A 16,557-nucleotide genomic window follows, 5' to 3' on the forward strand; every position below is an offset into this window, starting at 1 on the left:
GGTTTCAGATTGATAGGATTCTTTGGTACTGATTTCTTTTTCAACGTTTGTTGGAATTTCATATTCGTTCCAATCGCAAACCACAGCGTATTCTTAACATAGCAGTTAAAAGACTTCACTTCATTCTATTCCTCTGCTTGTTTTTTATTACATTTATACTGCTAAATAGTGTCGGCATTGGAATGAAACAGTATTAGGAGAGTAACTGCAAAAGTCATTAATTCCTCTATTCTGGATACCCCTTGAACATTTCTGAAATGCAATACTTCATTCGAAAATTTTTTGTATCTTTGGTCTCGTTCCATTTCAACAAATGAGTTTGTCGCCACTGATCATCCCCACTTGCTATAAATGCTGCACTGAACTGAGCCATTGTATCAATTACATTTCCTTTCTTATTCAACACTTATTCTGGATTTTTTTTTTCATCAAGGTCAAATTTTCTGGTAACCTGTTTTTTTTACATCTTCAATTAGACTTACTAGTAATGTTATGCACCGATTATGCAACATTTCTCCATCTTCCCGTGGTAATCCATTTTCTCTCATTTCAAGAAACTGCTTTTCAACGCGGAATCCCAAATAACATCATCGATCGAAAAAAATCACGAATATTTTGAGTAAAAATATTAACTTTATTTGCAGGTAACGTAACTTTGCTGACAAGCATATCTATCAGGTTGGTCAACTAGTCAAAGAGTCTGGTGCTCTATATTTTTCGGCTCCGTTTATTTCAATTAATCTATATATATAAAAGAATGTCGTGTTAGTTACACTATTTATAACACAAGAACGGCTGGACCGATTTGGCTGAAAATTGGTGGAGAGGTAGCTTAGAACCAGGAGACGGACATGGGATACTTTTTCTCCCGTTCGACCGCTATAAAACGTGGTATAACAAAAACGCATCTGGCATGGAATAAGAAAACTCAAATGTCAGCTAAACGTCTATGGTTAAGTATCAGTATATATCATTAATTATAAATTTAAAGAAATAATTTGTATTTTCTATGAATCATCATTAACAATGCCGCGACCACGACGATCGAATATTTCTCGACAAAGCCGTAATGCAAGAAGGATACAAAACATTGCGAATGAAAGGACTTTATTTTTTGAATTTTCTAATAAAAAATTGAACTTAACATCCAAAATCTGATTATTTATTGGCGTTTAAGGCGGAACAGAGTTCGCCGGGTCAGCTAGTATTGTATATGAAAATGAAATATATGCGTAATCAATCTTATTCGCATACATAGCGTGCAATAACTCTGCCGTGTGACACCTTTCGCCCAATTTATCTACCGAAAAATGTGTTTTTAACTCTGACCATGGCGTGTATATTCTTGATACAGCGGATTCTATTGATAACCACCTTGTCTGGCACGCTGGAACTATTTTTAAGGGCTTCTGTCCATCGTCGATGGGTTTGTATAGGTCCTTATAAAGAGGTTGTCTGTAAAAGGAACGACTAAACCAATCATATGACTCTTTAATTAAAAACTTCAAATTTTTCATGACTGTGATTAATTACCTCTCCCAAATGGCCGACTATACGTATACTAGAAGCATGGCTGTGAATAATGCAAGTCTTGCTTCTTCCGTTTTTTATTCCCAATGGGCTCTGACTTAAAAGCAATTTTAGGCTGCGTAGTTACAACTTGCAACAGTTTACTCAATCAAAGAGTGGTCAAAGTTGTAAAACCGACCAATGAATGACTAATCAATTAAAAAAAGGTTGTTTACCTTTTTATTTTGTAGATCGTTCTTTGATATCCCATGAGATTTCAAATCGTCATAGTGACTTCTTAAAATTGTACCACAAAATTTGCACTTCGCCATCTGACCCGTAGTACTTTCAATAACTTGAAGCTAATCTTTTAAATGTGGTTCATGAAGCCAAGAATCCCGAAACTTTTGTGTATATTTTGGTTTCGGCATAGTTATACACGTATGAAGTACACACACTGAGAACATACACTGAGAATCACAGTTGTATAGTGCACACCACGAACGACGACAGTCGAGTTACTTTTTCTGCGCATCTGACGTGACGCACCCTACGTGATCAACAAGCGCTCACTGGTTATCCGAAGCGACAACGAAATAAGTGAGCACCCATCGTTTGAAACCGGTTGCTGCACTCCCCCACCTGCGCAAGCCGCCTTCCCTCGTGAAATGAACTGTAACCATGGCTACTAAATACTGTTCATTCTGTAGGAAATCCCCCGCATGTAGTCTATCGAGTGTGATGATTTCCTTTGATGTCACATTGTAATGCATCAGTATTGTATTCGCAGTAAAAGTTAAATACTCTTGAAATCAAATAAAGTAGAAATAGCATATCTCGAAACACATAAATAGCTTAGCGGTTGAGAGATCGCATTTTCAGTAACTGAAACTGAATTCTAATAAACTACTATACCACTAGAAGCAATATTTCTCCACTTTTAGTGGAAAAACCTCTAAGTTGGCAATACTGTGCAGAGAGCTCTCTGGATTGTTGCGTGGTGAGCACTGAGTGCGGCCTACTGGCCAAACTCTGTCTTTCCTCGCCCTTGCGTCTTACGCTGTGAAAATCATACGCGAGCAGCAACAGAGAAATCAGACCATTGCTGAGAAATTCTGTACATTACTGAGCAAAACTATGTGAAAAGCTTGACGGAAAATACTGTAGTGCACAGCATTATATATGTACATACTTTTTCGGTCTAGACGAAGAATAAGATATGGTAGCTGTGATATGAGCACTAAATTTCAGTTTGTAGTAACTACGGTACGAATTATACGAAGTTCAGTTTAAGCGGTAGATTTTTCGATGCAGTTCAGTACGAACCGAGCAGCTATGTTGGTGTCGTGAACAACGGCGGTCGGGTTTAGGTTTGTTCTGCCCATCTCATTCTCCGGCAACCAATCAGTGTTCTCAGCGCTCTGCTGTGTGTCGTAATGAACGCGACCATTAAAGGTGATCGTAGCTGCTTATTTATTGAATTTTTATTCCATTTCTTTCGAGTTGTCGCTGCTGATGCTGGTGGTAAGCGCCAAATTCTGTACAAGCAAGCCAGGGACATAATTTGCAGTATAGACGCATTTTTTCAAACGCAACGCGCGTGTATGGAGGTACCAGAAACGTAGCTTGGAAACGGCAACAATGCAATCCCCTTCCGAGTTTCGAGTCGCGCGAACTGCCATTCCTCGTGAATCGGCCTGTAGTACTGGTTAACCGAATTTTTGGTTTATTCGATGTCAAAATAACGAGCGTCTACTGTAGAACGTTGAATTGGAATATGTATTAAAACATACAATATATTTGCAACATCAGATACATAGAATTAAATAACGAAATGTTCCACTAACTTTCGAAACCGACTGTGAAAATGAAAGTGGATTAAATATTTTGTAAACAAGTTATGATGAAGATAACGAAGTTGTTTAACTAATGTACGTGGAGCGGCAAAAATCCCTGTGGGCGCACCGCAAATACAGGTAAGTGCTGCCGGGAACTGTCACGGCGGTTGGGTCCCTGTCTGTGGAGGTGTCGAAAGTCGTCTGTTGAGAAGCCGTTTGTGGTCTCGGGCTAGCGCCAGCTACGCCTGGAACGGAGGTCGCAGTTCGTATCCTACTTGGGCCTGGCTTTTAACATACAGAAGCGCCAAAGAAACTGCTATAGGCATTTCTGTTCAAATACAAAGATATGTGAACAGGCAGAATACGGCGCTGCGGTCGGCAACGCCTATATAAGACAACAAATGTCTGGCGCAGTTGTTAGATCTGTTGCGACTGTTACAATGGCAGGTTATCAAGATTTAAGTGAGTCTGAACGTGATATTTTAGTCAGCGCACGAGCGATGGGACATAGCATCTCCGAGGTACGGTAGCGATGAAGTGCGGATTTTTCCGTACGACCATTTCCGAGTGTATCGAGTATACCAGTACTCCGGTAAAACATAAAATCTCCGACACCGCTGCGATCGGAAAAAGATCCTGCAACGACGGAACCAACCACGATTCAAGAGACTCGTTCAACGTGGCAGATGTGCAACCCTTCCGCAAATTGCTGCAGATTTCAATACTGGGCCATCAACAAGTGTCTACGTACTAATCATTCAACAAAACATCTATATGAGGTTTCGAATTCGAAAGTCCTCTCGTGTACCCTTGATAACTGCACAACACAAAGCTTTACGCCTCGCCTGGGCCCGTCAACACCAACATTGGACTATTGATGACTGGAAACATGTTGCCTCGTCGGACAAGTCTCGCTTCAAATTGTATCGAGCGGGTAGACGTGTACGGGTATGGAGACCAATTCATGAATCCATGGACCCTGCATGCCAGCAGGGCACTGTTCAAGCTGTTGGAGGCTCTGTAATGGTGTGGGGCGTGTGTTATTGGTGTGAGATGGGACCCCTGATACGCCTGGGTCAACAGAAGCGTCCGATCTTACCCGTCGGCTTTGACCCGTGACGTAAGCGTGTTGTGGTGTGTGACGTCATTACGGCGCGGAGTTTGATTTGCGATTGTGGCGTGTTTGTAGATGTCTTGTTTTTGTTTGTCGTGCTCTCTGGTGGTGTGTTCATGGTTTTCGTTTGTTTCGTTTGTTTCGTGTGGTGGGGTCAGTTTTCTGTTGCTCAGGTGTTGGATTTGAAGCGGAATTTCTATTAGTGAGTTTTTTGAGGTAAGTTCCGTTTTTTTTTTTTGGTTATTTATGTATGTTTTGTGTATTGGGTATAGGTTGGAAACATCCGATCTCACGCGTCGGCTTTGACCCGTGACGTAAGGGACCTACACATTGATCTGTAGCGTAGCCCTGAATACGAGGTTAGGTTGGGAGTTTTTTTTTGGAATGCGGCCGCGGCAGCGGCCGCCTATGATTCGAAAATATTGATTTGACACTAATGAACATGTATACGTAATATGAAGCAATTTGATGAACATATTGATCTGTAGCGTAGCCCACTTGAGGTTAGGTTGGGAGGTTTTTTTTTGGAATGCGGCCGCGGCAGCGGCCGCCTATGATTCGAAAATATTGATTTGACACTAATGAACATGTATACGTAATATGAAGCAATTTGATGAACATATTGATCTGTAGCGTAGCCCACTTGAGGTTAGGTTGGGAGTTTTTTTTTGGAATGCGGCCGCGGCAGCGGCCGCCTATGATTCGAAAATATTGATTTGACACTAATGAAGCCTGTGGGGGGATGGGGGGGCACTGCAGACTCCCCCCACCGCATAACGACACATGATGATCAAATTTTGAAAAAAAATGAAAAATTTTTTCCGTACCTGCTAAACTGCATAAGTGCCGATGTATGTAGGTGTAAGGGAAGCTTTCGTTTCTTAGTTTTCTATTGGGGGATGTGATCGGTAGGTTCTGTTGAGCTATATAGGTTAAGGGAAGTGTCCGATTATGGATAGGAATGTGTTTTTTGGTATTTGGTCAGTTTTGTGATGTTGATTTATTTCGTTGTTTTGCGTGGTTTTGAATGGCGGTCGGTGGCTACATTTCTGTATATTTAGTTTCTCCGCACCCAAAAACCCCTAATTTCCCACGCTTGTCCCGTTACAGTCATTAGGCTTTTTGTGAAACTTGTGTATTTCGGTGTTTACAATACGTATGCGATGTTTTTATATCCGCCATATTGGAATTGTTTATAGTCGTTTCCGCGGTATTTGTGACGTCATGGGTCAAAGCCGACGGGTCAGCAGGGCACTGTTCAAGCTGTTGGAGGCTCTGTAATGGTGTGGGGCGTGTGTTATTGGTGTGAGATGGGACCCCTGATACGCCTAGATACGACTCTGATAGATGACACGTATGTAAGCATCCTGTCTGATGACATTCATCCATTCATGTCAATTGTGCATTCCAACGGACTGAGGAAATTCCAACAGGACAATGCGACACCCCACACATCCAGAATTGCTACAGATGGCTCCAGCAACACTCTTCTGGGTTTAAACACTTCCGCTGGCCACCAGATTCCCCAGACCTGAACATTATTGAGCATATATAGGATGCCTTGCAACGTGCTGTTCAGAAGAGATCTCCGTGCCCTCGTACTCTTACGGATTTACGGACGGCCCTGCAGGATTCGTGGTGTTAGTTCCCTCCAGTACTACTTCAGACATTAGTGGAGTCCGTGCCCCGTTGTGTTGCACCACTTCTGCTTGCTAGCGGGGGCCCAACACGGTAGTAGGGAGGTCTACCAGTTTCTTTGCCTCTTCAGTGTGTGCACCATTGCCAAGTGTATTCTGAATTTGGATAGAATGACAGTGTCAGACAACGTCATATTTCAATTCGCTGTGCTGTTCCGTGTGCGAAAATATCTTATGGAAATAATGCATAATTTGTCTGGGGTAAATGCAATTATGAAATTTAAACGAACGTGTATGGCACTTGCGTGTATTTCCGCATATCTTTTGAAGCCCTTGAGTAATCCCACCTGATTTGTACATAATATATTATGACTACATGCTATGTGGTCAAAATTACTGTGAGTGTGAGAAGTGTGTGTGACTGTCCTGGAACACTTATATATGGGATTGAGAGTAGGACGACAGTTGCATTAATCGAAAACCATCGATAATTGTGTCAAATAAACAGAATTTATGATTGCTTTGGTGACTGAATGTTCAAATGTGTGTGAAATCCTATGAGACTTAACTGCTAAGGTCATCAGTCCCTAAGCTTACACACTACTTACGCTAAATTATCCTAAGGACAAACACACATATCCATGCCCGAGAGAAGACTCGAACCTCCGCCGGGACCAGCCGCACAGTCCATGACTGCAGTGCCTAAGACCGCTCGGCTAATCCCGCGCGGCTGGTGACTGAAAACAAATCTAATATTTATCTCAATGTTGTTCGAGTAGAATTCTATAGAACAGATATTTTGGAATGAACAGAATTCGTTAGAATCTTCTATAGGTAACTATAAAGTAACCCATCGTTATTTCCAACCCCTTATATTTTAAAAAACTATTCCCGTACATACATACAGCGTAACTTATCTATGTTGATAGGACCAAAGCACAAAATAATTAAACAGTAAAGTATGCAAAACGACAGATACACTCCTGGAAATGGAAAAAAGAACACATTGACACCGGTGTGTCAGACCCACCATACTTGCTCCGGACACTGCGAGAGGGCTGTACAAGCAATGATCACACGCACGGCACAGCGGACACACCAGGAACCGCGGTGTTGGCCGTCGAATGGCGCTAGCTGCGCAGCATTTGTGCACCGCCGCCGTCAGTGTCAGCCAGTTTGCCGTGGCATACGGAGCTCCATCGCAGTCTTTAACACTGGTAGCATGCCGCGACAGCGTGGACGTGAACCGTATGTGCAGTTGACGGACTTTGAGCGAGGGCGTATAGTGGGCATGCGGGAGGCCGGGTGGACGTACCGCCGAATTGCTCAACACGTGGGGCGTGAGGTCTCCACAGTACATCGATGTTGTCGCCAGTGGTCGGCGGAAGGTGCACGTGCCCGTCGACCTGGGACCGGACCGCAGCGACGCACGGATGCACGCCAAGACCGTAGGATCCTACGCAGTGCCGTAGGGGACCGCACCGCCACTTCCCAGCAAATTAGGGACACTGTTGCTCCTGGGGTATCGGCGAGGACCATTCGCAACCGTCTCCATGAAGCTGGGCTACGGTCCCGCACACCGTTAGGCCGTCTTCCGCTCACGCCCCAACATCGTGCAGCCCGCCTCCAGTGGTGTCGCGACAGGCGTGAATGGAGGGACGAATGGAGACGTGTCGTCTTCAGCGATGAGAGTCGCTTCTGCCTTGGTGCCAATGATGGTCGTATGCGTGTTTGGCGCCGTGCAGGTGAGCGCCACAATCAGGACTGCGTACGACCGAGGCACACAGGGCCAACACCCGGCATCATGGTGTGGGGAGCGATCTCCTACACTGGCCGTACACCACTGGTGATCGTCGAGGGGACACTGAATAGTGCACGGTACATCCAAACCGTCATCGAACCCATCGTTCTACCATTCCTAGACCGGCAAGGGAACTTGCTGTTCCAACAGGACAATGCACGTCCGCATGTATCCCGTGCCACCCAACGTGCTCTAGAAGGTGTAAGTCAACTACCCTGGCCAGCAAGATCTCCGGATCTGTCCCCCATTGAGCATGTTTGGGACTGGATGTAGCGTCGTCTCACGCGGTCTGCACGTCCAGCACGAACGCTGGTCCAACTGAGGCGCCAGGTGGAAATGGCATGGCAAGCCGTTCCACAGGACTACATCCAGCATCTCTACGATCGTCTCCATGGGAGAATAGCAGCCTGCATTGCTGCGAAAGGTGGATATACACTGTACTAGTGCCGACATTGTGCATGCTCTGTTGCCTGTGTCTATGTGCCTGTGGTTCTGTCAGTGTGATCATGTGATGTATCTGACCCCAGGAATGTGTCAATAAAGTTTCCCCTTCCTGGGACAATGAATTCACGGTGTTCTTATTTCAATTTCCAGGAGTGTATATCACGTTTTGAAAGAAAACAAAATTGAAGACACGCTTCCAAATGTAGAAATCGTATTGAGAATCTTTTCAAGCATTATGGTAACCAACTGCAGTGCGGAACGTTCCTTCTCCAAATTGAAAAGAATAAAAAAATGAATTAAGAAGTACAGTGCATCAAGAGAGATTAACCAGTTTATCGCTGATGTCCATAGAAAGTGATATGCTCAGAATTGTAGATTTTGAAGAAGTGATTAACGATTTTGCCCATCTCAAATCTGGAACGGTAACCCTTCAATCAACATAGATTTTTAAGCACTAACATGTGAATGCTAAAAGAGATACTTTTGTTGATTATATTATATTGTCTATTCATTTAATGTGACTGTAAAGAAATGAAAATACAGGGCTATTACAAATGATTGAAGCGATTTCATAAATTCACTGTAGTTCCATTCATTGACATATGGTCACGACACACTACACAGACGTAGAAAAACTCATAAAGTTTTGTTCGGCTGAAGCCACACTTCAGGTTTCTGCCGCCAGAGCGCTCGAGAGCGCAGTGAGACAAAATGGCGACAGGAGCCGAGAAAGCGTATGTCATGCTTGAAATGCACTCACATCAGTCAGTCATAACAGTGCAACGACACTTCAGGACGAAGTTCAACAAAGATCCACCAACTGCTAACTCCATTCGGCGATGGTATGTGCAGGTTAAAGCTTCTGAATGCTTCACGGTTTAAAGTTTACGGCCCCTTTTTCTTCTGCGAAAAAAACGTTACAGGATACGTGTATCTGGACATGCTGGAAAATTGGCTCATGCCACAACTGGAGACCAACAGCGCCGACTTCATCTTTCAACAGGATGGTGCTCCACCGCACTTCCATCATGATGTTCAGCATTTCTTAAACAGGGGATTGGAAAACCGATGGATTGGTCGTGGTGGAGATCATGATCAGTAATTCATGTCATGGCCTCCACGCTCTCCCGACTTAACCACATGCGATTTCTTTTTGTGGGATTATGTGAAAGATTCAGTGTTTAAACCTCCTCTACCAAGAAACGTGCCAGAAATGCGAGCTTGCATCAACGATGCTTTCGAACTCATTGATGGGGACATGCTGCGCCGAGTGTGGGCGGAACTTGATTATCGGCTTGATGTCTGCCGATCACTGAAGGGGCACATATCGAACATTTGTGAATGCCTAAAAAACTTTTTGAGTTTTTGTATGTGTGTGAAAAGCATTGTGAAAATATCTAAAATAATAAAGTTATTGTAGAGCTGTGAAATCGCTTCAATCATTTGTAATAACCCTGTATATCTAGAACATCGGCTACCTTTGTCTATTCTAACAAAATAGTGTCCTGGCAGGGTCATAGCGGCTCCATTATCCCAATGTGCCTAGGCCCTCCAATAGGTTAAAGACGGCGCTGGGTATGTGGCGTTAGATGTCTACGGACAGGTCATGTAGTTCGCGTAAATAAAGGGCCCTTGATTTGCTTACGCGATGATGGAGCCCGATAGTCACCCTGATGGGTTCCACAGGATTTACATCAGGCAAATTTCGTCGCCGAGACACTAACGTGAGTTGGCTATCATGCTCCTCGAACCACTGTAACACGGTTCTGGCTTCAAGACACGGACAATTATATTGCTGAAAGATGACGTCGCCGTTGGGGAAGACGTCAAGCATGAAGGGGTGCAGGTGGTTCTCAGCTGTCAGTGCGTCTTCGATTACAAGCACAGGTACCATGCAAGTGTAGGAGAATGTCTCCCACAGCATAACACTGCTCCCACCAGCCTACGTACGTGGCGCTGCACCTTTTGAGCTGCAGTTCACCTCGATAACAATGTTTGTGGGGACGACCATCGAACTAGTGTAACAAAAATGCTATTAACCCGAAGAGTCGACATGTTTCCACTGATCGATGGTCGAATCCCGATGGTCCTGTGCCCACTGCAATCGTAATTAATGATGTCGCTGGGTCAACATGTGAACACGTGGGGAACGTCTACAGAGCTCCATGTTCAACAATGTACGATAAACAGAGTGCTCCGAAACACTTGTAAGTGCACCAACATTGTGCTCTTTGGGCAGTGATGCCACAGATCACCATCTTTCCTACTTTACAGAGCAAACAAGCCCCCGAATCTCAAGTACTGTGAAGAGTTGTGGACGTCCAACCATTCTAGCGCCTAGTTTAACTGTCCTTCTACCTCTTTCCGTAGATGCTCACGACAGTAGCGCTTCAACATTCGACCAGCTCCGCCGTTTTCGAGATACACGCTCACAGGCTCTGCGTAATAATAATCTTCCCCTTGTCAAAGCCGCTTATCTGAATGGATTTCCCCATTTGCAGCCCATATCGTCACTAGGATGATCCCCCGTCAATGTCTGCTCCGCTCACATACTTTTGTTACCACGTCACGTGACCGCTACGGTACCAGGCTGCATCTACCTATAAGGTCGCGATGAGCAGCGGCCATAACGTTTTTCTTTATCAGTATATACTGTTCACAATTAAAGTATCTTTTATGTATATCTGTTACGTTTATTAAACTTATGGAAAAATGCTACGAACTTATGCACCAAACCAAGAGAAAAGCTTCTCCCGATAATTGCTGACTAGGCTCTTCTTATTCCAGTGTCAAAAATATATCATCTCGCAGATTTCGATGACACAACAGACATTATAAGTTACAATACTGTGTACAGATCAATTAGGTTGAAAATCTGCTATTTAAGTGTCATGTTGACGAGGTCCAGTAGAACGAGGGGAAGCGGAGACTGGTGAATACAAGCCCGGAGCGTTGCTCCAATGCTACGGACAGGAGACACCATCTTTTAAACACGCCTCAGGTTGGTAATGAAATGAGCGTTTGGCGTCATTGGCCGGGAGGCCCCTTACGGGGCAGGTCCGGCCGCCTTGGTGCAGGTCTTTGGGCGACGTGTACGCCGGATGGGGATGAAATGATGAAGACAACACAACACCCAGTCCCTGAGCGGAGAAAATCGCCGACCCAGCCGGGAATCGAACCCGGGCCCCTTAGGACGGCAGTCCGTCACGCTGACCATTCAGCTATCGGGGCGGACTCGGGTTGGTAATAAGTGAATGCTATGTTTGTATTGTGTGCACAATTCCACTTAGTGCATAACGCAGTTTGAACCCGACCTGTTAGGAAGCGTGCTATCACCTACCAGCGGTTTAGACTTCAGAAGAATAACTGCCATCAATGTTCCTAAAATATTCCAGTGCGGTAGGAAGAGGACGGCTGTCTTAGAATAGATAACAACTACTCCCTGCAATCATATTTATTGGAATGACTTTTGCACATGTTGGGTCATTTGTTTTTGTTATTTTTTTTTATCTTATGGTACCACACTGCTTAGTTCATCGGTCCCTAGGCTTACACACTACTTGATCTAACTTAAACTAACTTACGTTATGGACAACACACACAGCCATGCCCGAGGGAGGACTCAAACCTCAGACGGCGGGAGCCGCGGGGACCGTGACATGACGCCTAAAACCGCGCGGCGTTGGGTCATTACAATGCACAAGCGCAACATCAGGTATCGCCTGTTCAGACAAGGGGATCCTGATGAGAGGAAACTTTTCAGACTTTAAACACCTTGGCAAACGAGGTATCTCGAAAAGTTCTAATTGACTATTTAGGCGAGATACAATAAATAATGACAATAACCACCGATTGCGTCCAAGAGCCCTATTCCCATGCCGCCTGTGCGTGGACTGGCAGACTACATCTGAGTTGGAATCCGCCACGTGCAGGACTAGGGGGAGTAGGGAACAACCTCCGATTGTGACACACACCAAATATGACGTAGGATAAGCTAGTTTGTAGGACTTAGTTATAGGAAATTAAGATAGGGACTGCAGCGAATTTAACATTGAGGCCTGCCCAGTGCCAGGGGCATGCTCTTCGGGGTTAGCTCGAAGAGCAAGGCGTATGAAAGTAGGTTTATATCCTCACTGGCACACATGTGACGCTGCAGAATACATACACAAATTAAATTAGTTATAGGAATTAGGTATAAACAGTATATGTAGATAATAGATGCCCATTGTTATACTAATTAGTGTAGCTCACATACTAAAACTAAACTAGCTGCAAAATTTATATAAATGTATAACTGTTAGGACCCACTAATGAATTAAGGAAGTGGGTTAATTTGTATAATTATAATGGTTTAATAATAAAGAAAAAAAATTTAAAAAAAAGAGGCGGTCCCTGATATTAAATTTCTCAAATAACATAAAATATAAAAGATCAGTAATATCACAAAATTCAGGATAGATAATTATTTCAACCGAGAGAAGGACTCTCTGGTGGAAGACTCTCCTAATGCCGAACTGAACAAAGGTAGCAGTTCTAACAAAATTTTATTCTCTCCCCACAAATGTTAAACAAGTGTGGCCATCGAACGCGTCCAGGAAATACGTTAATTTCGGGAAGTACTACAAGGAGGACAGATCTTCCTACTTTGAGCTTCGTATCACTGGAGTTAAAACTGGCTTATGGCACGACAGTGACATTTAATGTGTTCGTTAGCTTGTATTGCACAGCGTCGTCGGCTTGGCTGCTGCCGTGCGTCGTTGGATCTGTAAATCTATCAAAATCCTATACTCAGCCTGGCTGATTCTCCATCAGCAAACTCGCCCTACATTTTCGTGAATCGAAAAACGTTACTTCGTCCTGGTCTGCTTTTAATGGCTAAACACACGCGCAAGGCTGGCGCACTAAGTGTTACTCTTCCATCGATGTTCTCGCAAGAACTTACCTATAATGGCTCTCTTCATTCTCTGCTCAGGACATTTACGAAAAGAATTCAGCCAGCTCTTGACTGAATTTTGGAGCCGGGTGAACAAAGTGTTCACATCAATATACCTCCTCTGCCGGTTGTCACATTAGAGAGGGATGCCGTCCGACCGCACTCGACGACGTTTCAAGGTTGGTTAGTTAGTTGGTTGCGTGTTCCATCGATCAATCGCACGGTACGGAAGCCGTTATGATGTGGAACGTGTCATGTGCACAAGAAATGCACATATGATACAAGATTTCTAATGTGCATTTCTTCATATATATATGAATATAATAGAGGGAAACATTCCACGTGGGAAAAATGTATCTAAAAACAAAGATGCTGTAACTTACTAAACGAAAGCGTTGGTATATTGATAGAGACAATAAAAAACACACACACAAATTTCAAGCTTTCGCAACCCAAGGTTGCCTCATCAGGAGAGAGGGAAGGAGAGGAAAAGACGAAAGCATGTGGGTTTTAAGGGAGAGGGTAAGGAGTCATTCCAATCCCAGGAGCGGAAAGACTTACCTTAGGGGGGGGGGGGGGGGGAAAGGACAGGTATACACTAGCACACACACATATCCATCCGCTCATATACAGACACAGGCAGACATATGTAAATGCAAAGAGGTTAGGTAGAGATGTCAGTCGAGGCGGAGGTACAGAGGCAAAGATGTTGTTGAATGACAGGTGAGCTACGAGCGGCAGCAACTAGAAATTAGCGGAGGTTGAGTCCTGGTGGCTAACGGGAAGAGAGAATATATTGAAGGGCAAGTTCCCATCTCCGGGGTTCTGATAGGTTGGTGTCAGTGGGAAGTATCCAGATTACCCGGACGGTGTAACACTTTGCCAAGATGTGCTGGCTGTGCACCATGGCATGTTTATCCACAGGGTGATCCTCATTACCAACAAACACTGTCTGCCTGTGTCTGTTCCTGCGAATGGACAGTTTGTTGCTGGTCATTCCCACATAGAAGGCTTCACAGTGTAAGCATGTCAGTTGGTAAATCACATGGGTGCTTTCACATGTGGCTCTGCCTTTGATCGTGTACACCTTCCGGGTTACTGGACTGGAGTACGTGGTGGTGGGAGGGTGCATGGGACAGGTTTTACACTGGGGACGGTTACAAGGGTAGGAGCCAGAGGGTAGGGAAGCTCGTTTGGGGATTTCATAGGGATGAACCAAGAGGTTACGAAGGTTAGGTGGACAGCGGAAAGACACTCTTTGTGGAGTGGGGGGGATTTCATGAAGGATGGATCTCATTTCAGTGCGGGATTTGAGGAAGTCGTATCCCTGCTGGAGAGCCACATTCAGAGTCTGATCCAGTCCCGGAAAATATCCTGTCACAAGTGGGGCACTTTTGGGGTACTTCTGTGGGAGGTTCTGGGTTTGAGGGGATGAGAAAGTGGCTCTAACTATTTGCTGCTGTTCCCGGTCAGGAGGGCAGTTGCGGGATGCAAAAGCTGTTTTCAGGTTATTGGTGTAATGGTTCCAGGAATCAGGATTGGAGCAGATTTGTTTGCCACGAAAAACCTAAGCTGTAGGGAAGTGACCATTTGATATGGAGGTACTGTTGCTTGTTGGTGGGTTTGATGTGGACGGATGTGTGAAACTGGCGCCGGCCGCGGTGGCCGTGAAGTTCTAGGCGCTCCAGTCCGGAGCCGCGCTGCTGCTACGGTCACAGGTTCGAATCCTGCCTCGGGCATGGGTGTGTGTGATGTCCTTAGGTTAGTTAGGTTTACGTAGTTCTAAGTTCTAGGAGACTGACGACCACAGCAGTTGAGTCCGATAGTGCTCAGAGCCATTTGAACCATTTTGTGAAGCTGGCCATTGGACAGATGGAAGTCAACGTCAAGGAAATTGGCATGAGATTTGGAGTAGGACCAGGTGAATCTGATGGAACCAAAGGAGTTGAGGTTGTAGAGGAAATTCTGGAGTTCTTCTTCACTGTGAGTCCAGATCATGAAGATGTCATAAATAAATCTGTACCAAACTTTGGGTTGGCAGGCTTGGGTAACCAAGAAGGCTTCCTCTAAGCAACCCATAAATAAGTTGGCATACGAGGGGGCCACCCTGGTACCCATGACTGTTCCCTTTAATTGTTGGTATGTCTGGCCTTCAAAAGTGAAGAAGTTGTGGATTAGGATGAAGCTGGCTAAGGTAATATATATATTACAGTACAATGTTAAAGATTAACATTTCTATTATTTACCCCATTTCCTTAAATGGCACAGCATGCATATACTGTATTAATGGATTTATTTATTCCTATTCAAGAATTCATCTATGATATAGAAGGAGTTGTCAGGGAGATATGATTTCAATTTATTTTTGGAGCAATTACTGTTGTCTGTCAAGCATTTTATTTCATCTGGTAATTTGTAAAAATATTTATTTTTGTAGCAGCATATTTTACCCCTTTCTGTTCCAAAAATAGGTTGAGTAAAGGATAGTGTAAGTCATGAATGTCACTGTTGTTTTTAAACTGATCCATGTTTTCGCAAACAAATTTCATTAGTGAGTAAATGTGCTATGAGGCTGTTGTAAGAATTCCCAATCTTTTAAAAAGATGCCTGCAAGACGTACAACTGCGTACCCCACACATTATTATAACCACTTTCTTTTGAGCAGTGAATACTTTTCGTCTAAGTGTTGATTTGCCCCAAAATATTATTCCGTATGACATCAGAGAGCGAAAGTATGCAAAGTATGTTAGCTTACTAATTTCTGTATCCTCAAAATTGGCAATTATTCTGATTGCAAAAGTTGCTGAACCTAGTCGCTTTAGAAGATCTAAAATATAAATTTTCCAATTAAGATTCTCATCTATATGTACACCCAAAAACTTAGTATGCCCTAGCCTATCTACTGACTTCTATTGATGTGTTTTACTTATTGAACCAACTGTACTTTTTGCAGAAGAACACTGGATGTACTGTGTTTTTTGAAAGTTTAGAGCAAGCCCATTTCCAGAAAACCAGTTAATGACTTTTCCAAAGGCCTTATTTGTATCATTTTCAATTGGAGTTTCTTCTACTGGCTTAATAATGATGCTTGTATCATCAGCAAACAGTGTCAGTTCAGCTTCTTGTTTCAGGTAAGAAGGGAGGTCGTTCACATATATCGAGAACAGAAGAGGACCCGTGATTGAACCCTGTGGAACACCTAGTGTAATTTCACCCCAGTTAGATGAAGTGGCAAACTTATTTAATTCACTTGACACACATAAAGAAACTTTTTGTTTCCT

Source organism: Schistocerca piceifrons, chromosome 3 (assembly GCF_021461385.2).
Source record: "Schistocerca piceifrons isolate TAMUIC-IGC-003096 chromosome 3, iqSchPice1.1, whole genome shotgun sequence".
NCBI lineage: Eukaryota > Metazoa > Arthropoda > Insecta > Orthoptera > Acrididae > Schistocerca > Schistocerca piceifrons.